This window comes from Hyposmocoma kahamanoa, unplaced genomic scaffold (genome assembly GCF_003589595.1).
Source record: "Hyposmocoma kahamanoa isolate Upper Pololo Valley unplaced genomic scaffold, ASM358959v1 230, whole genome shotgun sequence".
NCBI classification, from domain to species: domain Eukaryota; kingdom Metazoa; phylum Arthropoda; class Insecta; order Lepidoptera; family Cosmopterigidae; genus Hyposmocoma; species Hyposmocoma kahamanoa.
In genome coordinates, this window is record NW_020653749.1 from 1616525 (window position 1) to 1642626 (window position 26102).

The 26102-nt window shown below is 35.4% G+C and overlaps 1 protein-coding gene and 1 long non-coding RNA gene across 6 annotated transcripts in view; one reads left to right on the forward strand and one right to left on the reverse strand.

The window, feature by feature from the left end:
- The window catches only part of LOC113228386, a 794000-nt gene that overhangs the window by 520531 nt on the left and 247367 nt on the right, over nt 1-26102 (reverse strand). The window lies entirely within an intron of this gene.
- On the forward strand, nt 2122-4651 carry LOC113228398. 5 transcript variants are annotated; one of them, XR_003310305.1, is made up of 3 exons: nt 2122-2157; nt 2818-2956; nt 3510-4651. It is a non-coding gene; the product is annotated as an uncharacterized LOC113228398 (long non-coding RNA). The 5 variants fall into 5 exon arrangements; XR_003310304.1 differs by lacking the exon at nt 2122-2157 and adding an exon at nt 2387-2488 and having other exon boundaries at nt 2812-2956; XR_003310301.1 differs by lacking the exon at nt 2122-2157 and adding an exon at nt 2390-2744.

Below are 26102 nucleotides of genomic sequence, written 5' to 3' on the forward strand. Positions count from 1 at the left end.
ATTATTCATTTCTGTAGTTCTTGCACTGCAAATAGTGCACACAGCACTTGAGGAAGTTTCTGACAAAACTTGAGCCACTTTCCCATCAATCATAGTTAAAAACAACGTGTGTTTTATTTCAATACCTTCTCCATTGTGATTAATTAGGGAAGGATTCAGGGCTAAAATTTGAGCATTAATTTCGCTGACTACCAGTGTTGTTTTCTCAGCTGTTTCTTTTGAAAATTCTATCAAAATTGGTCGGCAAAATCAAACTGACGAAGGAACAGGATTAGTCCACAATACTTCATTAGTATTGGTATCAATAAGTCGCAATGGCACTAAAGATGATATAAATAAATTAGAGTCAGAAATTAGATCACTCTCTTCAGACAGGGGTTGTTTGTATTCGCTTTGTCCACTTGATCCATCACAGCCCCATTTGGAATATAGCATTAAGTGGGTTGAACCCACTTTATAAACATCATTAATTTTTAGAAGTCTGGCTGAAGTGTGATCTAAAAGATCTTGTAGTTTTGTTAGTAATTTCAACGCTAGATTCTGGTGGATAGCACATTCGCTTAGCTTCACGAATCGACTTGTAAGAAGGAAACAATAAGCAATTTTTTGTAATTAAACAATTTCTCATATTGTCATACTGTGCCTTGTTCAGATTTAATTCTATAAAAATGCTGAGTGCTTCGTCTTTTGAATACGCTGTTATATGTGCTGGTTCATTAAGAAGACTATTGCGTATTTCACTTTTTTTTTCTGACGGCAATGTTCGTAAAACTTCAACAATTAAGGCTTCTTCTATTTCGCAACGAGACATTAAGCCTGTATGTACGAGCCTGTATGTACGAGTTCAATATGAAATCAAGTCCACATGAATCAAGCAATTCCTTGTTTTTACGTTTTTTTGTGCTCACTGAACTATCTTCGTACGTTTTAGAAGGTCTTCCTCTTTTTTCTTCTGATGTAGAAGGTTCAGGTTGGCATGTAGGTTCTTTTAGTTTCACCGTGAATATACCATCCAACCAATTGCTGTTTTTACTTAAAAACAGATCTTTATTTCGACCCGCTTTAGAAAAGCGTTGACGAAACTGGTTTATGAAGGATTTTTGAATATTTGCTATAATTTTTGCTATGTTTTCATCTGAAGATTCTGTGAAATTGCTTCGTATATAATGTGTAATAGAAACAACTAATTCGAATCACTTTCAATCAACACGAGACTTAAGTCGCGTCTGGTGTACGAGAATTCACTCATTGCGGAAAGTAACTGCGTAACAAACTTTTGCTAATAACAAAAACTAATGAAGAACTGTAATGTTTAATGAAAAAGTCACTGTTTTATACTAAATAATGACAGAAGACGAGTGCAAAATTACTTGATAAAAACTAATTTATCATAATGCGGTTATGCGGTTTTTAATGGTACTGTTTGTCAATTGGAATCAAATTCTGTGAGAAATATGTGATAAAAATACCGCAAAATATAAAATATAATCTAACAATAGTGTCATATGCGTTTTTTGACGGTACGGGCAGAAAATTCCGAAAAATAGAAACTCTTAATGTACGAAATTAAAATTAATAAAAAGTTTACTGCATATTTTACGAAATTAAAACATGTTCCGCACTGAAACCGCAAGAAATTTTTATTTGCCATCTAAGTATATCATATTTCTTACAAAATAACACAAAAAATAGAACTTCGGCAAGCTTCGGCAACTGTCATATCTCAAAGTCAAAAATTGGAAAAAAGAAAATATTACATATGATGTTTATATATTTTTGTTTAAATAATGTTGTGCTAAATTATACACATTTTTTATATCTGAAAGTAAAGTACACATTCCAAGCTTTCTAAAATGGGGTAAAACTTATATGATTTCTATTGTTTTCATACTAGAAAATCATATCGAAGAAATAAAAGTTACAAAGTTGTTTTTGTATTTGTTTTATTCCTTATCTTCAAATGATTTCAACTGTGCCATACGAATGGTTAGAGATTTGAATCTTATTTATAATAATAGAGTAACTATTCAGCTACAATTTAAGGTATAATACATGCATCCCCGCATGCTTTTGTAAAAAGCATTTATGAGATGGCTCTCTTAAGAGGGTTCCCATAGTGCGCCGGCGCGACGATGACTCGACGACAAGATAAGCCCAGTCGGTAAAACACTAAAATCTAAAACAGGCTAAGAATTACTTGTGACAATTACGGTACACTACTCCCACAAAAACCGACCGGAACGACTTCATCGATAAAACAGTCGTGTGTGAAGCTGGCACTCAAGATGTCTCCGAGCAATCTTGAAGCAATACCGAAACGTCATTTTTGAACGTAATGGCGGCTGCCTGTCACTGTCAACACGTCAACGTCAAATGAAAACAAGATTCCGCCGTAAACATGAATGTCTGTGAAATTGGTTAAAATTTGCGGGAAGGATGTTAAGGGATTGATTGATAGGGGTAGTGATGTAAATATAGTTTCAGAAAGGTTGGTTTTTGACGTAGGTACATATTACAACTTTTGTAAAAGAAAGTGTAACCTTCGTCGAACTTGGTGATAAACGGATAAATTCCCTTTGAATCTATGAAACTTAATGTTGAGTTCGATGGACAGTGTTTCAAAACAACCTTCATAATGTACCACATGACGTAATACCGTATAATGTACTTTTACGGCAAGAGTTTTTGTCGAATGCTGTAAGTAATGTTAAACAGGGGTTCAGTTATGATCATGCCACAAAAGGGTGAAATTTGGTTAAACAACATTTTGTTGTGTTGCCAGTGAGTCAGGAGGGCCATAATATTGTTTAGTTTCAGATCAGCAATAAGACAGTCTACACTCGAAACTACACTCCGACTAAAGTTACAGAGGCACCCATCAAAATGAAAATTGTATTAACCAGGACGTACCAGTAGCGCAACGCCTCCGGAGGTTCGGAAGTCGATAAGAAGATTGGTGAGTGGCTGAATGATAAAATAATACCCCCTAGTTTTTCTGAATATGCCAGTCTGGACTGGCATATTCAGAATTAGTAAAAATAGTATTAGTAAAAAAAAAGATGGCAGTTTGTGAGTTTGTGTGGACTACCATAGTATAAATAGAAATTTTGACCCTTAACATTAATAAAGAGTCTATAAAGTATGCTGGCCAATAAAAATTCTTAAAAGCACCTTTTAGGTTATCAATTTGTCTTTCACTCATTATATAAATGTTATTTTCAGGGACTTAATTGGGAAGTGTTTTTACAAATTTTTATTGATGACTTACTTATTATGTTAAAATACTATGACGAAGGATTTATGAGGTTGAAGGAGGTATTAAAATTAACCAGCGAGTAGGTATGGCTTGACATAAATTGGGAAAAAGTGTGAGCTGGTGATGATGTGTGTCGAGTATTTAGGTCATGTCATAGAGAATGGCACAGTTAGGCCCACAATAGACACAATATGAGCAGTTATGAATTTTACCCAAAACTACATTCTTTCATGGGTCTTGCTTCATATTTCAGAAAATACATTACTTTGCGGCACTCGCTACACCAACAAATTTACTGAAGATTAATCAGATATTCCAATTTACTGAATATGAAAGAGATACATCAAACTCTTAACCAGTATTCAAAATTTATCATCTAGATTTACCCACGTAACTGCATACAGATGCATCATTGCATGCCCACGACGCTGAACTACACCCGGTTTACTACTCAAGTAGAAAAATGACAGATAGAAAAAATATACAAATTACGAACTAGAAGTTGTAACAGTGCTAGAAGGTGTTAAAAAATTCCGTAAATATCCTAGGAATCCCTTTCAAGATAGTTAAAAATTGTTCCACTTTTGAGATGACACTACGTAAGAAGGACTTAGCCACATGGGTTGCAAGATGGGCTTTATTAACAAGACTATGACTATACAGTAGAGCATCGATGAGGGTCCAAGATGAGAGACATTGTTGCATTAAGTCGAAGTGCCCAGTTGTCAGTGATAATGAGAAAAAGACAGATGCATAATCAACTCAGAATTGCACAAGAAAATGATGAAGGACTGAAGGCCATTATGGAAATTTTGAAGTGTAATACCTAAAGCAATGGAAACATAAATATTAAGAAGAGTGCATGGAGTTGGACATTTTGACAAAAGAAAGATTGATTTAGTAAACAAAGATTATTTTATCAAAGATTTAAATAAGAAAGTAGAAGACTTTGTTGTAACATGTATACCTTGTGTTTAAGCTACCAAGAAGGAGGGAAAACAGTAAGGATTTTTGAACCCGATAGAGAAAGAAAATGTGCCTCTACATACAATTCATATTGACCACATAGGGTGAATGACTTACTTAACATAAAATTTGTGACGTAAAGTTTTTCTTTTTGTTTAACATTTATTCAAAGTGCCTATGAATGTACTTATTAGGTATAATATTTTCTCTTTATGTTAGATTTAAGAGCTATTTAAAGTATTACATTGTAATGTACATGGAGCTAGGGACTGGCCATGGCCAGATGTGGGATCGGAATGTTAAGAATAAGTGAAAGGGATAACGAATGATGTGAGCATAATGTATGAAAGAGACAAGATATTATAATTTTTATTGTACATTGATTGGCTGCTGATGATAACATAGTGGTGTTTAATACTGGTGCATTCCAATTGTTTTTTGGTGCAATAAATTTAAAAACTATTTTCTATAAGCGATTCTGTTTGATTCCGCAACCACCACTTCCCACATTTATAATAAAAATAAGGAACAAAAATAAATATATGTAATAATAATAATATTATTTTATAAAATAATAATATATTACTGCCTCCGTGGCCGAACGGTTACCATGCCGGACTGCTACGCAGGTTCGATTCGGGAGAAATATTTGTATGGCCTACATTTATTCCTCTCGTGAGTTTGGGTGTAATATGTGGTTGTCTATGTGTGTGTCCATGGCACCCGCGACACAGGGTTTCCCTAGTGCGGGGTTTTGTTGAGTGTGTACGTTATTATTATTATATTATTTTAATTTATGGATTAGTCTAATCCATAAAAATCTGTACAATAAGTGCCATAGATTGTTATTATTAGAAATTAAACAAAGTAAAACAAATTAGTACAAAAGTAGCTAAGTGGTGCTCGTCGCGACATCTGGTGTACCAATGAGTACTAATGTGCCAGACAATCACCATTTGCCTGGCCTCAAACTAGGGAATTCCCTTTACTATGAGTAACCAGAGCAACGTAATTCACACTGGAGCACTTTCCAGAACATCCAGTCCAGAACCAATTTAGAAAAGCTCATTTCCCAAATTGGTACTACAGGGAATCGAACCTGGGACTTTCCCATCCAGTGGCCATAATGCAAAGCGAGGTCAGCCACTATCTGAATTCGGCATTGCAACTAACAGAGAAAACTATTTTATAGTAAGTGATTTACGACAAAAATGGTAACAGTAATTTTCGGTAAAATATAAAATTAAGTTGGTATTACGTCAGCGAGATTTTACGAAACTATTTGTATTACATTCGGTTGTTAACGTACTTTTATTAGCGCAAACGTTTTCGGTACCTGGCCTTCGTAAATAACGCAGTAATATTCATGTTTTTAATTAATCATTTATAACTTACTTTTCGGAGCTCTTAATTAATAAAAAGACAAAATGTTTTTTTATATAATATGTGTACACCCATTATTAAATTTAACATTACTTACGACATTACATTATATAACAATTAAATTAAATTAAATTTTATTAACGGAAAATTATAATTATTAATGAAGTAAATAATTAAGAATTAAATTCAATTGATTATACAATAGAAATAATAGTATATTTACAATTAATTTATACTTATATTTTAAAAATGGAATGTTAGATTATAAGAACTTTAATAAGTAATATATTTAATCAAGAGGTTTATAATTATAAGTTTTGCTGTAACAAAATTCAATATCAATTCATTTATTCAAAACAAAGCGTCGATAAGTACATTTTATTACAATATTTCTGCTTGCCGCCAATAGATGGCGTTAGGATCGAAATAAAACGCGCTATTAAAGTGTTCACTTCATTTGTACTAAGGGCCATGAATCTAAACGTATTATTAACTCTTAGAGTTATACGAACTCTTTCACGAATTTTTGTTAAGCTGTCTTTCGGTTTTTAAAATGAACCTTTAGACGCTTTACGTAATATTTTAGTGAACAGTAAACGGAAGTTTTATTGGGCCTGATGGTAAGCGACACGCCAATTCATAACAGTTGCACTCAGAACTTTAATTCGCAAGGACCTTGGGGGCACTGACACTGCGCCCTTCACCCGGAGACATAAGAAGTCCCATGTGCCTGTAATTTCATTAGCATCCTTATCCTTCAAAACAGGAACGCAGTAACGCTCATCTACCTGGACGAACTCTTACACAAAGAGCTCTTCTGCTACAAGTCGCACATGACAACTAACATATTATTATCTCAACATGGCTTTAATTTATATTAATATTACCTATTTGGTTTCAAAGCGACAGCGTCGTCCTGTCACTTTGAAATTAAATCGTATACGAATGACAATATCAATATAGCGAAACTTTAGGAGATAAATGATCAATATAACGAAATTTTGAGATAAAATACAATATAACGCGATTTTTGAGATAATACACTATGTTAGTTTTCAAGTGCGATATGTTAATTTGCAATAATATTTTTCATATTTTCCTGATCTGGAATTGTATATTATAAAAATCGTAAAAGAATGTAGCTGAAACCAAGAAACACGAAATATATTTTCGCGCACGTGGTAGGGGCGCCATCTTTATCGGTGTTTTAAAAGTTTGAGTGGCACGGACTGACATTTTGTTCCTGATTAAAAAAAAACAATTATTTATTTATTTATTTTAATTGTACTCATGGACGTCATGACGAGAAACATGCATAAATTAGTAATAAACTTTTGAAGTAATTAGACCCCAAAGACATGTGATTTATTACAATAGCATGAGTTCTAATTGATAGTTTCTTTTATTTATTTCATTATTATATTTCCCTTTACGTAGTGATCTCTACAACTACTTCGTAAAGGAAAACCGTCTCCTATGTAATTTAAATTAATATATTTTCCATACAATAAGAGCTAGTACGCTTTTTGAAACCAACCCAAGTATTTATATGCATCTGGTTTTAATGTAGGCAAGAATACGTTCGACCAAACCGCAAGATCTGCCTTACCCCGCTCTTTTTAGAACGATAATGCAAACCGATGTAATGAATGATACGGGTCCTATTATAGTGGTCGTAATCGGATAGGGAAGCCTTAACGTTTTCACTTACGTGGTTGTGAGATGGAATTTTTTTGCACTTTATTATCTTATGGCGATGTAGAGTTAATAATGTCTTATTTAAAATATTTTTTAGAGACTTTATATTTCGGTTATATTAACTAAATAAACCTTGTGGTTTATACATAACACACATCCTACTGAGTAAGGATCTACTCTAATAAAAGTTTAAGGTACGTTATAATAATAATGCGCCACGCTGAACAGACGTTGATTTTTTTTAAACGACTTCAAAGAAAGGTGTACCTAAGTTACGCCATTACTCCGGCATTTCTGAACCGATTTTGATCATTTTTTGTTGGAAAGAAGGTACCTCATTCGCCACACATTGAATGAACACACTTTCCGATAACAGATTTCAACAAACTTGGTAAATAGTGTAAATCCATGAGGTCGGTGTTTTTCTAAAAAAGTTACAATTATAATGATAACAAGTGACGGGACAGACAATTCGTGCTCCTGTTGGTAAGCGACACGCCTGTCCATAACAGTTGCAGCGCCGCTCAGGGCTTTAAATCACAAAGATCACACTATACGTAACAACACAACTTAAATTTGGTTTAGTTAAAAACCAAAAACAAAAATCTGCGACAAGTTAGTAACTAAATTCGTAAGGTCTCTTAGTTTGTTCCGCGGCTTAATTGGCATGGCGTCTAGCACGGTTTGCTGGAAGACGCTGGTTCGAATCTAGCCATATCGAAGGATTTTTTCTAAATGTGTCTTTGTATTAATAATTATAACAAACTAGTGGAGTAATTTCAAACAATAATTAAATATCATAGTGAAACGTGACATTAAAATCATACAAATTCCAATATAGAAAAGTTAATTTTCTCCATTAATCCGGTCGGGGATCGAACCCGGGACCTCAGAGATGGCGACACCTTGAAAACCGTTTATATAACATTTTAAGAACAACCACAGTCGGATTAAAATGATTGTTAAATCGTAGTTTAATTATTTCGATATAATGTTAGTTCTTGCTGTTTCCTTCTATTAAATTTGGTTGATTATACGTTATAAATAAATCGTCATGGAAATGAGAAAAGGTTTTATTTATCTATCTAATATTTAGATAAAGCCTATCTAGTCGACCTTTCACCACGTTTCTATTTAGATATGCCATAATTAAATATACATTTCAAGTTTCAAGTAATATTATTTATTCAAATGTATTTCGTATAAAAATAGACTGAAGGGTAAATACGTATTTGTATTTATACATAAAAATATGTTGCTGGATTTAGACATTCAAACCAATGTCACGAGTGTGACATACGCTAAGGGATAATCCCAAACCAGAGACGGAAAAAGATAACAATTATATACGTTATAGAGTATACTGAATTGAACCCAAAATACTCTCTGTTAAAGGAGAGTTTACAATATACAAATGTCAAATATTTCGATATTGGTATAATAAAAAAAAATACATTGCAAATTCAATTGTATCTCCATGGATTTTGTGTTATTTTCTGCACGTGATGAGCGCTAAAATTTGTAATTTCTTGCTGTATCCGTAATACACAACTGTGTATAACTTACTCTACATAAATACGAGACTTAAGTTCATCAGATCGTTATAATTGACTGTCAGTGAACAGCTTTCACGAAAACACTTAAAAAATAAAGCTCAGAAAGCTTCCACCAGAAATCCAAAGTGACAGGAACAATTGTCGAAGTGACAACATTGATAAGCTCACAACATTTGTTACTTTCGAGAGAGAAAACATTTTAAAAAATCTTTCATCGTGTGAGTACATTTCACACGTATGTGTGACTTCTTCTTCTCTCTTCATCTTCACGCCTTTTCCCCGTCGGGATAAACAAACACCACAGGCAGCATTATAAGAACAAGTATGGTAACTATATACAAACGTAGAACGCGGCTTATATGTGTGCACGCCTGTTGTGCACACATATAAGCACTCGCATTGCACTGCTCGGGGCATCACGGGCGCCTTACATTTTTTTTTCACACACTCATGGGGCTATGAGCGCACAAGGGAAACCTTGCCATTTGTTTATTATTTTTATTTTATTAATAAGTTACAACAACAGTAGTATGACATATACTCTTAGATAACAGTGTAACTTATTTATATATATAAATATTACGTATACTTCTATATATATATATATATATATATATTAGTAGTAATTCTTAGTATTATTTTTAATTTATATAAAAACTTTATTTAGGATTGTACTTATATGTCTGCCTATTACAGACGCACACAGCATTTAATTTAATAAAGTAATATTAAGTAATATTAAGCAACACAAAGAACAACAAAGAACCTATGAAATTACTGGGAAAACGATTCGAGAATGTTATTTTTTACATTACGGGAAGAATCAAAAATTTCTATATCTATTCGAACATTAATTTGGTTGTAAGAAGAGGTTAATCTAGTTAGTGGACTGTGCAGAGGTTAGTCCGGCATCGTGGAACATTAAATATTTCGGTTATTTCATGACGGGGGTATTAATAAGGTATGTTAACATTTATTTGGTTCAGAATATTGCATCATTTTATTGTATTGTTTAGTGTACCATGTAATAATAGGAGGTCAGATAATATTCGGCGGTCTCTAAGCGCATTTCATTTTGAAGTACTGTATACTGTATCTCTGAACATATGTATGTCTATGTGATATACCCGATGTGGAAAAAGCTAATTGTCTTGTAAACGCACGCTGAATACTTTCAAGCCTTTGTGAGGGAGCACAGTAGACTTGGTTCCACACTACAATGGCGAATTCGAAATGACTCCGAAGAAGTATTAAAAAGTATAATTTTCACTGATTTGAAATCTTTTGAGTTACGCCTCAGGAAACCCAGCATTTGTGCCGCTCTTCTTGTAATGTTATCTGTATGTGTTTTAATAATAATGCCATGAACACACACATACAAAATAAATGTAGGCCACATAAATATTTCTCCCTGCCCGGGAATCGAACTCGGGAACTCTGCGTATCAGACCAGGCATGGTAACCACTGGGCCACAGAGGCAATTATAGAATTGAAATGAGCGCTCAGAGTTTAAAAATGATATTAAATATTAGACGCGTTTATTGTTGAAATTGTGGTAAATAAAATAAAGAATTAAATTCAGAATTGTTCAGCATTTCATGTCTATTTCTTATAATCATACTCTTTGTTCAAGATAACTAAATCCGCGATGCTGAGTTCGTCCAGGGAAGTTCAGCCACCTTACCTATTTCTGTCACCAATTAGTAATGTCAGTATGACTGTGTCCCGATTTGAAGGGTATGGGTGCTGGTGAAATTACAGGCACATGAAGCTTGTCAACATATGTCTCAGGCTGACAAACGCAGTGGCAGTACCCCTCGGGTCTTTGCGATTTAAAGCTCTGAGTGGCACTGCAGCAACAGAAAGGCGTGTGACACATGTGGCACATGATTTGCTCGTCCCATCACTTGATATAAAAAAAATACTGTGATTGCCACTTTAATTTTGTCTATAAATAAAAAAATATTTAAAAATAAATTATATTTACAATATATAGGTACAGCTAAAATTGTAATATAACAACCCTACGTTCCGAGTGAAATGTAGGCATTGACGCATCGAACAAACGGGAAGTGCCCTACTTACTCTTATTTATACAATGCCACAGCCTTGCTACGGTTCCCATACACATTGTTCGCCTCATCAATGCCTTCATGAGCGTACCTCGCTGGTTAAGGGTACTATTTAGTCGTGGTGGGTTAGCCTTGGTCAACCCTTACCTTCCGGTGCGCCAAGTCAATTCCGGATTCCGGAAACTGTTGGACCACCTATCTAAAAGGATTGTATACGGGACAGCAAAACTTATTTTTCTCACAACTTTGGTAACAAAATTGGTACCAATTGTAAAAGCTGTCATAATAATACATAGATTTAGGTCAACCATGTCGTTAAATAACAGAACGCTATTTAACTCAGTGTGGTTAAGAAAAAACATCGTTCGCAATTTTCCACGCCTATGATCTTTATTCCACAACATTAATCTTCATCAGGGAGGTTTAAAACAGTAAAAATAGCTTTGTGAAATTTGTTTATAAGTTAATCATCTGTGTGGAAAGGATATATATATTTTATCACCATTAGCCGTCTATAAGAAAATTAGGAACCAGGCGTGCTCCTTGTGGGAGAATACTCGTGAACCAAATAAAGTGCGTCACGGTATGATCCTGCCGCCTCCATATAAAAATAACCGTATCTTGTTTCGTGGCATTCTATTGTGAATCTTAATTAAAGTGCCAGAGGCAAGGTATGGTTCTGGCGCCTACAAGACAAAATTGGACCCCAGATTTTACTTTGTAGGACGCTATTGTGAGCTAAGCAGATTCCGACATAGTTATATTTCCGCCAACATATAAAAACCCACCAAGTTTTTTTTTAATTTTATTTAGGATCTATGTATCTTAAATTGATAACAAAGAATTCATTTGCAAATATATTGTTAGTTGTTATTGATTTTTTAAACTGTTATTGAAACTACTTCACAACGTTTTGTAAGAAAATTACGTCATTTTGTTATTTCTTCATGTTTTCTTCTCTCTTTGTATTTTTATCCACTCTTTTCTATATCGACGGGAAGATAATGGTAGATCACATTATTTTTATACGAGAACATCGCATCAACTAAAGTTTATCGTAATAACAAGATTTTTCCCAACCACTATTTTTTTAGAGAGCTACTCAGTGCCGCCATGTGCTCGGTGCGGGTTCCCACGGGCAGGGAACGTGTTAATATTAATATCGGGTTTCGTCGCGCTTCGCTTGCGACCTGGCTTGCCTTACCTTGCTTTGTTTAAACTTACTTTACCTTTACATTGCAAAATTAAGTTTAATAAACCTTCATCATCATTTAGTTTGTAATTGAGTATTATAGAGCGTACGCGTGAAAGGTTATGTAATTAAATAAAAATATATTTTTAAGCTATGTTTATTGGAAGCATAAAAGCCTATTTCTTCACATACTTTGACCTTTGGATTGTACTTATCAAAAAGGGAATAAAGTAATAAAAAGGGAATATAGTAATAAATTAATATGAAATATGTATGTACATATAATAATTAATAAACTGCATCCGTGGCCTTACGGTTGATTACCATGCCGGTCTGCCACGCAGAGGTCCCTGGTTCTATTCCCGGGCTGGGAGAAATATTTGTATGGTCTACCTATATTTATTTCTCTCGTAAATTTTGGTGTAATTTGAGGTTAACTATGCGTATCCATGGCACCCACGATGCATGGTTTTTCTAGTTCGGAGCTATGAGTGTGTGCATTATTATTATTATTAATAAGATTTGATATTTTGACGACTCGTCAAAATATCAAATCGATTGACTTGTACACTTGTTTTCATGGTATGCCATGTCTGAAGTCCCGGGTTCGACTCCCAGCCGGGTCAATGTAAAGAAACTGCCCTTTCTATATTGTCTCGGATCTGGGTGTTTGTTATGTCGTCTTTATTTCCGATTCCCATAACACGAGTGCTTTAGGTACTTACTTTGGGATCAGAGCAACGTATATGAGGAACTTCTTTAAAAATTAAATATAAGATAAAGTTGCTTTTGTGTATTGGCCAAAAAATAACCTTAATGACTGTCGCATTAGTCGCAACTTCAGATAATGTCATGTCTTCAATAATTTTAGAACGTACACAAATGCATATACTTTTAGCACTTTTTTATGTAGTACTTTTCACACTATTGCACCGTATTATACTATTAGCACGAATTACATCGACTTATTCCCATACACGTGCTATCAGCATCTGAGTGCAGTGCAGCAATGTAATGAGTATCTTTGCCTCGTGTCGATAATATGGGTAATATTTGGAGCTGACCTAAATTGCTACGTGCATTCGGGATAGGGTTGGTTAAAAGAAACGACACAGATTCCAAGTCGGGGTTTCACCCCGGCTGGTCAAGTTGTTTTCAACAAATGACGTAATCTGCTAAACAAAGAAACACGAAACCACTTCCTACCACTCGGCGTGCGTCAGACCGTCATATTTATTAAAAAAAAAAAGATTTTTATAATAAAAAGGACTACCAACTACAAGGAATTTTTAAAAATTCTATATTGTAATTACAGATAGTGCAATTGCAATACAGATGGAACAGTAATGCAGAACTAACGGATGTTGGAAACTTAGAAATTTGAAAGTAGTACATAAGGTCGGAGACAGTTTTCTATCTGGGGCAGGCATTTATGGTGAATCTGGCGTTATCATTTATCATTTAGTGTAAATCACTATTAGTCCAGCTGCTTTTAACATGTCGTTAATTAATTTTTATCACGTTTTTGACATAATAATATTATAATTTAAAGACATTCATTAAGATATTTTTTATTTTATCTTTTCTTTTTCTTCAAATGTTTAATTCAATTTTGACGTATGAATTATAAAGTTAATTGTAACAGCTTGACAACAGTTTGACTTGACAATAATAATAATTTAAATTTAATATTAATAATTCTAATTATTGTGTTTTACATTTTTATATTACTTTAATTTAAATTCATTGTAATTACCAATTACTGAGTCATGTGCTGGAATATATTATTATATTTTAAGTAACACCTTTGATACCTGAATGATGAAGGAATAAATGAATGATGAATTGTTGTACTGGATGGTAATAATAAGGTGACAACCCTATACAATGCAGTTTTAACCAGCGTTCAGCGCGAGCCAAAATATTCGTATTATAGCATATTTTATGCACAACTCCAACGGGTGTAAGCTAGTGATGGGACATGTTTTGATATTGTCTCTTGAATAATATAGTTGTAAAATATGTTTTTTGACTACCTCGGTAGTCGAGTTGCTTGGACACTGCTTTTCATGGCGTCACTATCTCTGAGGAGGAGTTTGTTCCTGGCCGGGTCAATGTAGAAAACTAAATTTTCTATATTGTCTCGGGTCTGGGTGTGGTACCGTCGTTGTTTCCCATTTCTATAACACAAGTGCTTTATATATTATATTTATTGCCCACGCATTACTTTGATCTTCTAAGTTGTTAAAGTGGTGAGGATCTCGTTGGGGCAGCAATTAGTGTTGTATTATCTCAAGATTGATCGGTAGAGCGATAGAGTGTAGAGCGATCGGTAGTCCCTACCTGTGACTTCATATATCTATAAACAATAAATGCAATTTTTTTTTTGCAATTTAACTGCCTCCGTGGCCGAACGGTTACCATGCCGGACTGCCATGCAGAGGTCCTGGGTTCGATTCCCAGGCCGGGAGAAATATGTGTATGGCCTACATTTATTTCTCCCGTGAGTTTGGGTGTAATTTGTGGTTGTCTATGTGTCTGTCCATGGCACCCGCGACACAGGGTTTCCCTAGTGCGGGGCTATGTTGAGTGTGTGCGTTATTATTATATTATATTATTATTTTTGATCTTTGATCTTTTTGAGGTTTTTTATATAATACTATGTGACGGAATGAACCAGTTGTGAGCGACACGCCTATTCATAATAGTTTACAAGTTCCATGTGCCTGTGATTTCTCCAGCACCCTTACCCTTCAAAACCGGAACACAGTAATGCTCACATTACTGCTTGGCAGCAGAAATACATAAGTACTTCCCTGGACGAACTCTTTCACAAGGAACTCTGCTGCTAGTTTCCGCCATATATAAGTCAGCAGAACTTATGAATTGTTTTTATGTACGCGTTGCAGATCTTTATATTGGGCTAAAACGCCGTAACACCACCTGTGCGAAACTTATAAAAGTTTTATTCACAATTTTTAAAATAAATGTTAATATTAATAAAAATTAAATTGGATTAACATTTAAGTTACCCCATCACTAGCTTATACTATAACACATAACATAACCTTATCATGCCGTGCAACTATTTGAAGTTGTGTCGTTCATTCTACAAAAGGTTGAGCGTTTTATGTAACACTGATGTTGCGTTGTACAAACTGACAGAATGGCTGTTCAGTTGGCAATTTTCAATCGAGAACGTTTAATATGTATTGGACAATCGACACAATGACCTTCTTACTTGGCAAGACCGCGAAGATAGAAGAAGCCCTAACCAATCGGACAATTTATACGCGTCCATTTTTTTTATAATACCTAGTGGCGGGACGTACAAGCCGTGCACCTGGTGGTAAGCGACACGCCTATCCATAACAGATGCAGTGCCTGATCTGAGGGGCACTACCACTGCCACCGTAACCCTGAGACATAAGTAGACAAGTCCCAAGTGCCTGTAATTTAATTAGCACCCTTAACCTTCTTAAGTGGAATGCAGTAATGCTGACATTACTGCTTGGTGCCAGAAATAGGTAAGGTGACAGTACTCCTAATCGAACCGGGAACCATCTCATGTATTACCGACTCCTGAAGCATCAGTCAATGGTTTGCCTTCTAAATATTTCATTTCACCCTGCATAGGCCCACTTAACAGTTTTCATATACAGGCTGCGCTTTGCGTAGAGGGTGCTCCAATAACTCACGGCTATAAAGGGCGAGTGATTTGTGAGCGGGCGCGGGCGTAAATCAAACTCGCCGAGCGTGACGCACCTGAAATGGGACACCCTGTGTATAGAGTGGGGTTTTTGGTGATTGAAGTTTGCTCTAATGGAAGGGGTAGGTTCTATGTAAATGAAAATGTTAATATAATATATATTGTAAAGGGTTGTACTGAGTCCCTTTTTTATTAAGTAGCCCCATAGGTGTAATATTCATCGTCAAAAGCTTTCAAAATGATGAACGTATTGCTACGACATTCAGGTATTCAATATTCAAAAAAAATACGAAAACTTGAAGACAGAAACACCCTTAAATTGGTTTGATTGATTTGACAGAAAAAGTTACACACGTAAACGTCTTACAACTAACATTCGATCTTATATCTACTACTTTTAGATTAAGCAACATTTTTATATAACATGTTTCATAAAATTAAGACTTATGATAACAACTTATGCTGGATTAACAATGTTTATTACATTTTATAATGTAAATAAATAAATGTCAAACGATAGGTGAAATAAATTTGTAAGCAAGTAAAAACAAACGTATTATGCATTCTACAAAAATGCGAAGGTATTCATAGGAAATAAAAAAAACTATTTTTCCGGATTTAAATCGCGTATATTTGTTTTTTTAAACAAACCAACGTTTCGGACTCTTTACAGGTCCCATGGTCACAATTCACCATGGGACCTGTAAAGGGACCGAAACGTAGTTTCATTCAGAAAAATAGTTTCATTTCCTATGTGTAACAATCACGAAAACCTAACTCGATACGGAGGTATTCCCTAAATAAGCATCAACTGTAACGCTCTTAGAGCGATTACAAACGGCGGCTTTTAACAGCGATGCAAATGCGATGCATACGCTAATCGTCTACATTTACACATGCGCGCGATTTTAACCAGCGATGCAAGCGCGCGACTGCATCGATACACTTAGGAGTTATAGGCGATTGCATCGATGCAGTAACTCTTAGAGGTGGAATATTTTCTTCAAATTTAAATGGGACCAGTGCTGAGGTACCAACTTTCCAACAAAAAAAGAATCGTCAAAATCGGTCCACAAATGCCGGAATAATCGCGTAACAAAAGAACACATTCTAATTCAGAACCTCCTCCTTTTTTGAAGCCGGTTGACAAAATTGCTTTAAGCACCTGCTGCCTATTCTGTTTTTTAAACAGAAAATCCGCCTTTTCAGCTGACCTTTCGCCTACTTATCTCGTTAAGATCTTACTTATTTTTTTCATCATTGTCGTCATCGCGTTTTCGCATTAAAGTGTCATCAATTCTAAGCCCAGGATATTGTTATTCATTTATTTTTGAAATGGATCTTCCATTAAATCGCTTAGACGAACATTTTCATCTCAAATACACCTCAAATTGAAAAAAGGTAAAAGAAAGTGAAAAGGGACGGTCTTTGTTAGACAATTGGAGGAGAACTCTATGTCGGAAGACACGTGTCTAATGTGCTATGTAATTGGGCGCGAAAGAATGTCTTTTACGAAACAAAATTGTTTTTTCTTCGCTTAATTTACTTGTTTCTTGCAATATTTGTTTTATTGAATATTATGGTATTTTTTTGTGGCGCCGTTGCTGTGTTAGCCATGGTAGCATAATGGAACCCTCGCCTGAGAGGAGAGTTGTGGTGGGAAGTATAAATGGGTTGATATCATCATCAACCCATTTATACATTGATGATGATGTTTTTACTATCGAACAAACACAAAGAAAAATATGCAATAAAAAGATCTGCAAGAAGCACAATAGAGACATTCCTAAGGTCTGCTAAGTGATCTGCTCATCTGCTGGTGCGAAACCAGGCCAATCGAATGAATATTTATTGTATCTTTGTTCGATATTTGCATCAACGATAACAATTACTTGTTACTCCTTTAACTGTATGTTTTTATAATACCAAGTAACGGGACTAACAAGTCGTGCGCCTGATGGTAAGCGACACGCCTGTTCATAACAGTTGATGTGTCACTGTTAATGGCAAAGATCTTAGGGGCGCTGCCACTACGCCCGTCACCCTGAGACAAGTTGACAAGGCCCATGTGTCTGTAATTGCACCAGCACTCTTACCCTTCCAAACCGAAACCCAGTAATGCTCACATTACTGTTTAGCGGCAGAAATAGACGTGGTGACCTAAAACGTGACTAAGACGTTACGCCCCACGTTGGGCGCCATTTATGACAGGTGTTTGTTTCCGATGGTTTATAGGAGAACAAAAGGTCAGTATCAATTTGCAAGTATTTATTTAATTGTTAACACTTATTTACAAACATTTAGCACAGAATATACGAAAAGTTACATTCGGAAACGTGCAGGTAAAACGTGTGCTCGCGCCATGTTTTTTCTCAACCCGATCTGCCGCGACGCGAGCCGAATCAAGAGTTTTTCCTTTCCTTCACAGGTGCTTCACCATGCGTGGAACAGTAAGGTGGGAGATTTCCCGCGTTATACCGTGTTATTTTTATGAACGTTCAGTACAAAGGTTTTAAAACAACGGAGATTTGCTTTTATGTCCAATTTAATGTAGAACAGAAGACTAGAAGTAACAAGGTTACTCGTGTATGAGCTTAATGAAAGTGGAGTATGTCCTGTGTTTTACGACAAGTCTGTAGTAATCAAATTTTAAACTTAACCAGCCCCTCCAGGTAGGTTACAGGTGTGCGACCTGGACTTGATCTAAAGCTGACAATATTAGAGCTTTAATTAGTACCTGTAATAGGTATGCGTTTATAGCGCGTTTCATTATATGTTATATGATATAATAGCTGTATTATATAATATTACAGTCATTTTCAAGAAAACTTCCTTTTCTGCTGTACTTTAAATGTCAATTTTAATTTTATATCAAAAAGGCACTCTTGTTAGTTCTCAACCAAATTTTATATTGTCTATGGCACTCACTACTGAAATGAAATTTTTCATTATTGTTCTGTACACAGAACTCATCCCCTACTTACCCTTAGAGGTGGAATATTTTCTTCAAATTTAAATGGGACCAATACTGAGGTCCCTACTTACCAACCCTACCACCAAACCTACTTTTCAACAAAAAATCTTCAAAATCGGTTCACAAATTTTCCGCCGGAGTTATCGAGTAACATACAGTCGAATTAAGAACCTCCTTTTTTGAAGTCGCTTAAAAACAAAAATATTGTTTATTGTAATTTTTACTCTTTCTCTTGTCTATGCTAATATTTATGTTACAACTAGCTGTTGCCTTCGACTTCGTCTACGTAAAATTTTAACACGTGTTATGCACTACTAAAACACAAACCCGCGACTTCGTGCGCGCAGACATTTGTACAAAATTAAGTAGCAGAAGAGCTGCTTGTGAAAGAGGCACTAAATCCAGAAATCATGGGAAGTACTGCCACCTTACCATTTGAATGCATTACTACGTTCCGGTTTTGAAGGCTAAGGGTGCTGGTGAAATTACAAGCTCATGGAACTTGTCCACATAAATCCCCGGGTGACAGACGCAGTGGCAGCTCCCCTTAGCGTGACTTAAAGCTCTAAGTGACACTGCAACTGTCATGGACAGGCGTGTCGTTTACCACCACACGACTTGTTCATCCCGTCAATTAGGCCTTAAAATCTCGTACCTACTACTTAGGCCATTCGGCATAAAATACTATATTAAAACATTAAAAAGGTTGACAAAACTGCCGGGTGTTGATTTTTGTTTTAAAACAAAACAAATTTAAAATAAAAAAGTAACTAACTTTAAAATGAAAGAATCAAGTAAAGTGCTTTTGTACGTCATGGCAGTGAAAAGACGCTGACTAAACACAAAGGATGCTGCCATGACCATGTTAATAGTATGAATAGATACATATGCATATAGCTCTTTGTAAGTAAGTTAGAATTCTATATTGCAATCAAAATCAAAATATAATCACTCTAAACATTTATTATTGAATGTTATATTTTACCTATTCAATCGTCAACGGTAACCGTTATTAATTTGTGCAATATGTTTTGTAATTTCAATGAACACTGGCTACAAAGTGTATGACAGTGGGCGGGGCGCGGCGGCGGCTTGCACGACTTGATCAAAATTAGGTTTGCATAAGCTGTTTGCGATGGCAGCAGTGAAATCGCGTTCCAATAGTCATAGTGTTGTCCTGTTGCTTACCTACACCAATTTTTCGATCAATCAAATTTAGAGATGTCGTCTTACTTAGAACTTACACACACTTAGAACACTTAGAACTTATCCAGATTTTGTACTCGTAATTTCGACGAAACTCGCCTATTTGCTTTCTTTATTCACGTCTTCTGCGCCATTAAGGGCACGGTTATTATTAACTCATACTGATTACAAGAATCAGGTAGTGTAGAAAGGTCACATCACAGTATCTACATCGCGCTCACACTTCCGTTACTTCACTTTAACGCCGCAAACTAAGCGATCTGATCTCTGGCGTCGAGAACAGGTCCCTTTTACTGCACCACCGCGGCCGTCCGCATCGCTAACGTAACGTAAATAACATTTAATTCGCAATTGCACTGTTAGGCACTAAGATTAAAATGTTTAATTTTACCATGATTATTTTATATAATTTAGATTTTTTTTGTTTTGTTTATTACTGTTTATTTTAATATTTTATCTTCAATTACATTGTTTTCATTATAATTGTATTAGATTAAGTAATATTGAAATAAATTTATCTTTATCTTTATCTTTAATTGAAAATAACCATTTGATTAACCAATTTTTAAATAATTTCACCAAAATACAGCTGTCTCTGAAACCGCTCGCTGTAAACTTGTATGATTGACCATTTCAATGTCATTCGCATAAGAACGCTATTAATAGAGTTTTAAATTTAAGATTTTGACCAACGCGAAGGGAAGGTGGTACCTGGAAGGTCCGCAAGACATCGTGTCTGAGCCCAATACTATCGGAGAAATCAAGTCTGCAAGACTCCGTTGGCACGGGCGCCTCGAAAGAGTGCCAACTCATAGGGCAGTGAAAAGGGCCCACATGAGACATCCTACCGGATGACGACCTGTTGGTCATCCCAAATTCCAATGGAATGACAAAGCGGAGAAAGACCTCCGCGCCCTCCACGCAGAGAGCTGGGTGAAGATCGCACAAGAATTGGTCACCAGCGCGCTGGTGCCAACCCGTATCGGTGACCAAGATCCGCTTCGGGTCGCTGAGCCCCAGCGGAGAAAATAAGTAAGTAGTATGGACTTGTCACTTATTAGTATGAAGTCATTTTTTTTTAATTTGTAATTTGATGATCTTGCATTACTAATTTACCTTTAACAATTCCCATAGTAATATAAAAGACTTGCAACAAGCACATAAGAAAATTCTTATGGCTTAGTGGGTATAGCATCTGGCACGGTTTGCTAGAAGACGCTGTTTCAAATCCAGCCGGATCGAAGAAATTTCAAAATGTTCGATCTTTGTATTAATAAAAATGTTGTAACTAAACATAGTTGGATATATTTTCAACCTTCTATCCGAAGAAAATTGTCCACTAATCGTATGGAACCGGACAAAGACTGAAAATACACATTGCAATAATGTGACCTCTGTCCGGTTGACTAGTCGCCACAAGGAAAGAATAAATACATTTGGCATGAATTTACAATGTCGTTACAAAGTTTATTATTGTATTTCTGCTTACTTAAGTTCCATAAATCCATGAATGAGATCCGTTTTGCTGTTATTTTTTATTTTTATTGATATATTCTTGAAAAAAAAACATTATAAACATATCTTAAAAAAGTCATGGTGGTCTAATGGCTTGCCTCTCAAGTAGAAACCGTAGGTTCGAATCTATTTTTTCTAGTTAGTTTTGTTATTTACAAAGATCAACCTCTAGAATCTTTTACTCTTCCTTGTCAGAGGAATCTGCCTAACGATTGAGTAGTAGAGTTTAATCAATTAACAAGTAATATTTTTTTATGATACCACGTGATGGAACTAACAAGTCATGCGCCTGGTGTTAAACGATAAACCTGTCCATCGATCAAAGATCTAAAGGGCATTGCCACCGCGCCTGTTACCCTGAGACATAAATCGACAAGTCTCATGTGATTTCACTAACAGCCTTACTCTTCAAACCCGGAACGCAATAATGCTGACATTGCTGCTTGTCAGCAGATTTAGGTATGTACTAGAAGAAATAAGTTACAATTTTGTCGTAAATGAATTGCTTATATCACAATATAGAACATTAAATTCTAACTTGAACTATATAAATACTTTTTCCGTTAACACTTTAAATAACATTCTGTTCATGGTAAAGAGGAAGATATTTGCTAGCCCTAATGGGTAGAAGGAACACTGATTTTCAACAACTTTTTAACTCGAACGAAAACAAAAAATAAACATAAAAATTTTAAACCAAAACCATAAAATTGTATTTCATAAAAAAAATGGTACGTGTAGTCACAAAAGTGAATAAATCTAAAAAACACAACAGACCGCGCTCGTGCCCATTCGAATATGAAACACGTCGCATTAAACCCTTTCGCGTACAATCGGGCGCGGGAGCGTTATCTCAAATACCACAGCTATCGGTCCGTGGATTTTTACATTTAGGGTTGCGTAAGTTGAGTGGATAAATGGATAAGGGCAAATTTGTTTTTTGACATTATACCATTTGTAGTTACGATAGTTGCTGTAGCCGGTAACTATAAAAATCTTGTCATCAAAGTATTTTGTACGCAAGGAATTCAATAAAAAGAAATTAGCGTACATATTTGTGTAACATTGTGCATTTTGTAAAGCGCGATAATATATTTACGCCAGTGATGTTAAACCTCCATCACAGGAATACCGAAAATTAAACAGATCCACATGAAAATGTTGAGCTTTGCCTCTCTCGCTATTTTATTGCGAGATTTTACGATTCCGCCGCCGTCGGACATCAATTTTGTTTTGTGTTACGGCCACAATGAAATTTCATTGTTGCACGCGACTGTACCAAAATGTCAATGCGAATTACTGTTTTCATTACTTGAATCTTTAAGGACGGAGTGTGTAATCAGCGTCTATTGTGAAGACCATTCTGGGCTACAGAAGAAGGTATTTTATTGAATAGAATTTTAATATTAGGCCATCTAACTCTGAACCTGATGTTAATGTCTGTCACTGATAATCAGGGGCAAATGTTTTTGAAATTCTTCTAACTGAACCGACGTGGGATTGACAGAAGTTCGAATTTCAGCAATTTCTCATCAGTGCAAATGACATCGACACCAGGAAGGTTTTTTCTGCGACCTTTTTCTTATTTAATATAATTTGCTTTTCGTTGATTACGGCAGAATTTCAGCCCCTGACCCGAACGAAATAAGAACGATGACGATACTTTTTAAAATATATTTTTATGTTAAAATTGTGCCAATATTCAATGTGCCGGATGTGAGAAATGCCTTCGAATGAGCCGTCATTGGAAACCGCAACGAGTGATCACGAAACGCAGTATTTTTTACCGTGCTTATACAGAAAATTTAACCATTTCATTTTCCTTTTTTAACTCTTGTTAACACGAAATATTTTTGGTACAAAATATTTTGCAATTTCAATTAGCCTTTCCTACGAAATTCGAACATTAATTTCGATAAGTGTTTCGTTTTTATTCAATAACAGAATGTTACTTAAATCACATAATATGTAGGAAATGAAACTATTTTTCCGGATATAAATCGTGTTTTTTCAAACAAACCGACGTTTCGGGTCCTTTACGGGTCCCATGGTCACGGTTGACATGGTCAGTTCATGGTCACGTATTATGCTTGAAAATATTTTCGCTGCCGTAATTTAAGCTCCATTTTAAGGCTACTCCTTGCGAATTCGACTAATGTGAACTTTTAATAATTAATACTTTTTTATTGAAAAAATTTAGTCTCAAAAGTTTCTGAAATTACACCTAGAAAGAAAGAAAAATATTATTACCCTTAAGGTGCAATATTCTCTTCAAATTTGAATGAGACCTTTGCAATAAAAAAATTAATCATCGTAACATACACGCAAAAAAATGTACATTTAAACTGACAAAATTTTTTAAATGGCACTATTGTATATGTGCTGTATATATTTTTATATTAAAAAAATCAATCTAGTGGATTCACTAACAATTGTTTAATAGCACCAGTAAGGCTCCTTTTGAAAGACTACCTCGGTGGCCCAACTGTTAAGGCGCTGGAAGAGAAGGGTTAAAGTTTGATTCCCGGTAGAACTAATTTGGGAAATGATCTTTTCTAAACTGGTAGTGGTCTGGTGTGAACTATGTTGCTTTGGTACTCGTAATACATGGAATTCCCTAGTTTGAGACCTGGTAATTGGTAGGGTCGGCTGGTACATTATTGTGAGTATTATATTTAATAGTACATGGGTAAAGATGTTGCTCGGAAGTTCCAGTAGTGGTTATGTATCCCAGAACCTTGTTCCGGGTACCCATTTTCTAAAAAAATGGTTAAACGGGTCATTTTTTAAAAATTTAACTTTGTTCTTTGTCATACGTCAAGTTTGCTCGCTGCAACGGTCATTGTTTTCTGCGCGTCAAAACTACGAACCGCATATTTTTATACTAGCGAGATAGGAATACATCTGTCTCGCTCTTGCAAATAATGTAGGCCCTTTGATTGGTTGATTGTGTATTATAAACTCAGAGAGCGATATTAAGCGATTTTAGATTTGTATAAGTATAGCAACATTTGACAATAAATTATTTCAAGTTCCAATTCCAATTCTTGATGATGAATTCCAACTCACATAATCGGCTTTTCAATGAAGAGTACCAGTATCTACCCAATACGTAATTTGGTGACTTGAAACTTACTATATGCTTTGTTAGTAGAACAAAATAGTTCTGAAAAAATCCGCCGCATGGCAACTGTAAACTCATCAGCATGTATCATATTAATTGCTTATTATTGTTTCTTTATTAATATAACACACACTATACATCAATTTAAGTACAAACTCGTGCTTAAACTTAACACCTGCTACAAATTAAAGTTACCCAACTTAACTTGGCAACACCTATATATTATATGGCCCCCACCTCAGTACGGTCAGCAACTCAGTATAACTTAGCGTAACTTAGCACCAACTAAGTGGATTAACGATGACAGCGATTTGTAAAGAAAACTTAGTTTTTGGACTTAGATAACGAAGTTTGAGTAAGATTTATTCACAGGTAGAAGGACTTCAAGCTAAGTTTTCGGGAATGGTAACTCTTAAGGCCATCTTTCAAAGTCCTTTGTCCCTCCGTCTTCTAACTTAAAATAGATTTATCACGGACGTAAGTACATTCTTTTCCCAACTGTTATTTTAACATACTTAATGTGGGTCCCAGTCTGGGCTCGCACCTCTGACCTTCGCGGATTTTATGTGCGGAATATAATTTGAAATTTCTCTGGAGATTTTCGGTGAAGGAATATATCCTGATGAAACCTACTCGTCGAAGAACGTGAGAAATTCCGAACCTGCTATGGACCAGCGTGGAGGAATGGCCTAGCCCTGCCTAAGAGGAGACCGGTGCCCAGCAGTGAGACGTATAAATGGATTGATGATGGACTACTAGGTATATAGACTACGTGTTTTTTTATAATATCTAAATTTTAAATATATACGGGCCGAACTAGTCGTGCACCTAATGGTGCTTAAAATCGCAAAGATCTGAGGAGTGCTGCCACTGCGCCTGTCACCCTGAGACATAAGTTGACAAGTCTCATGTGCCTCACGTTCACAAGGAGCTCTACTGCTACTAATGTATAGAAAGAAGATATAGCTCTACATTCCACACAAATTTGATTCAAAGTGTATTATTCTATAAGCATTTAAGTTTACTTCAAAATAGCAATCCCTAGAGTTTCTTGCTCGTTCTTCTCAGTCACCAAAGTGTCAAAAAATTTTACCTATGCAATAAATGATTATTTGATTTTGACTTTGTAGGTTGTTGTAACTGGTCTTTCAGTTAGTTTAATCCCGATATTTAAGACATGACGTAATTATAAAGATATATTACTAAACTTGGTATTTTATTAAAAAATATCGACCTCAAAACTCTGTTTATCAGCTTTCGCTTTTTTCATTGCCAAAGCCTTCTCAATGACAATTGAAAAACATAAGGAAGTCTCAACAAAACGAATCACATGAGCCCAAAGGTAGATTCTGTACACTGTTGAGAAGTTCCTCTCATCTGTCTGCCGTTTCCATCATCAGCTCTAATTCTTACAAGACAGATAACACTAAGAAAAATTCATTCGATCCGG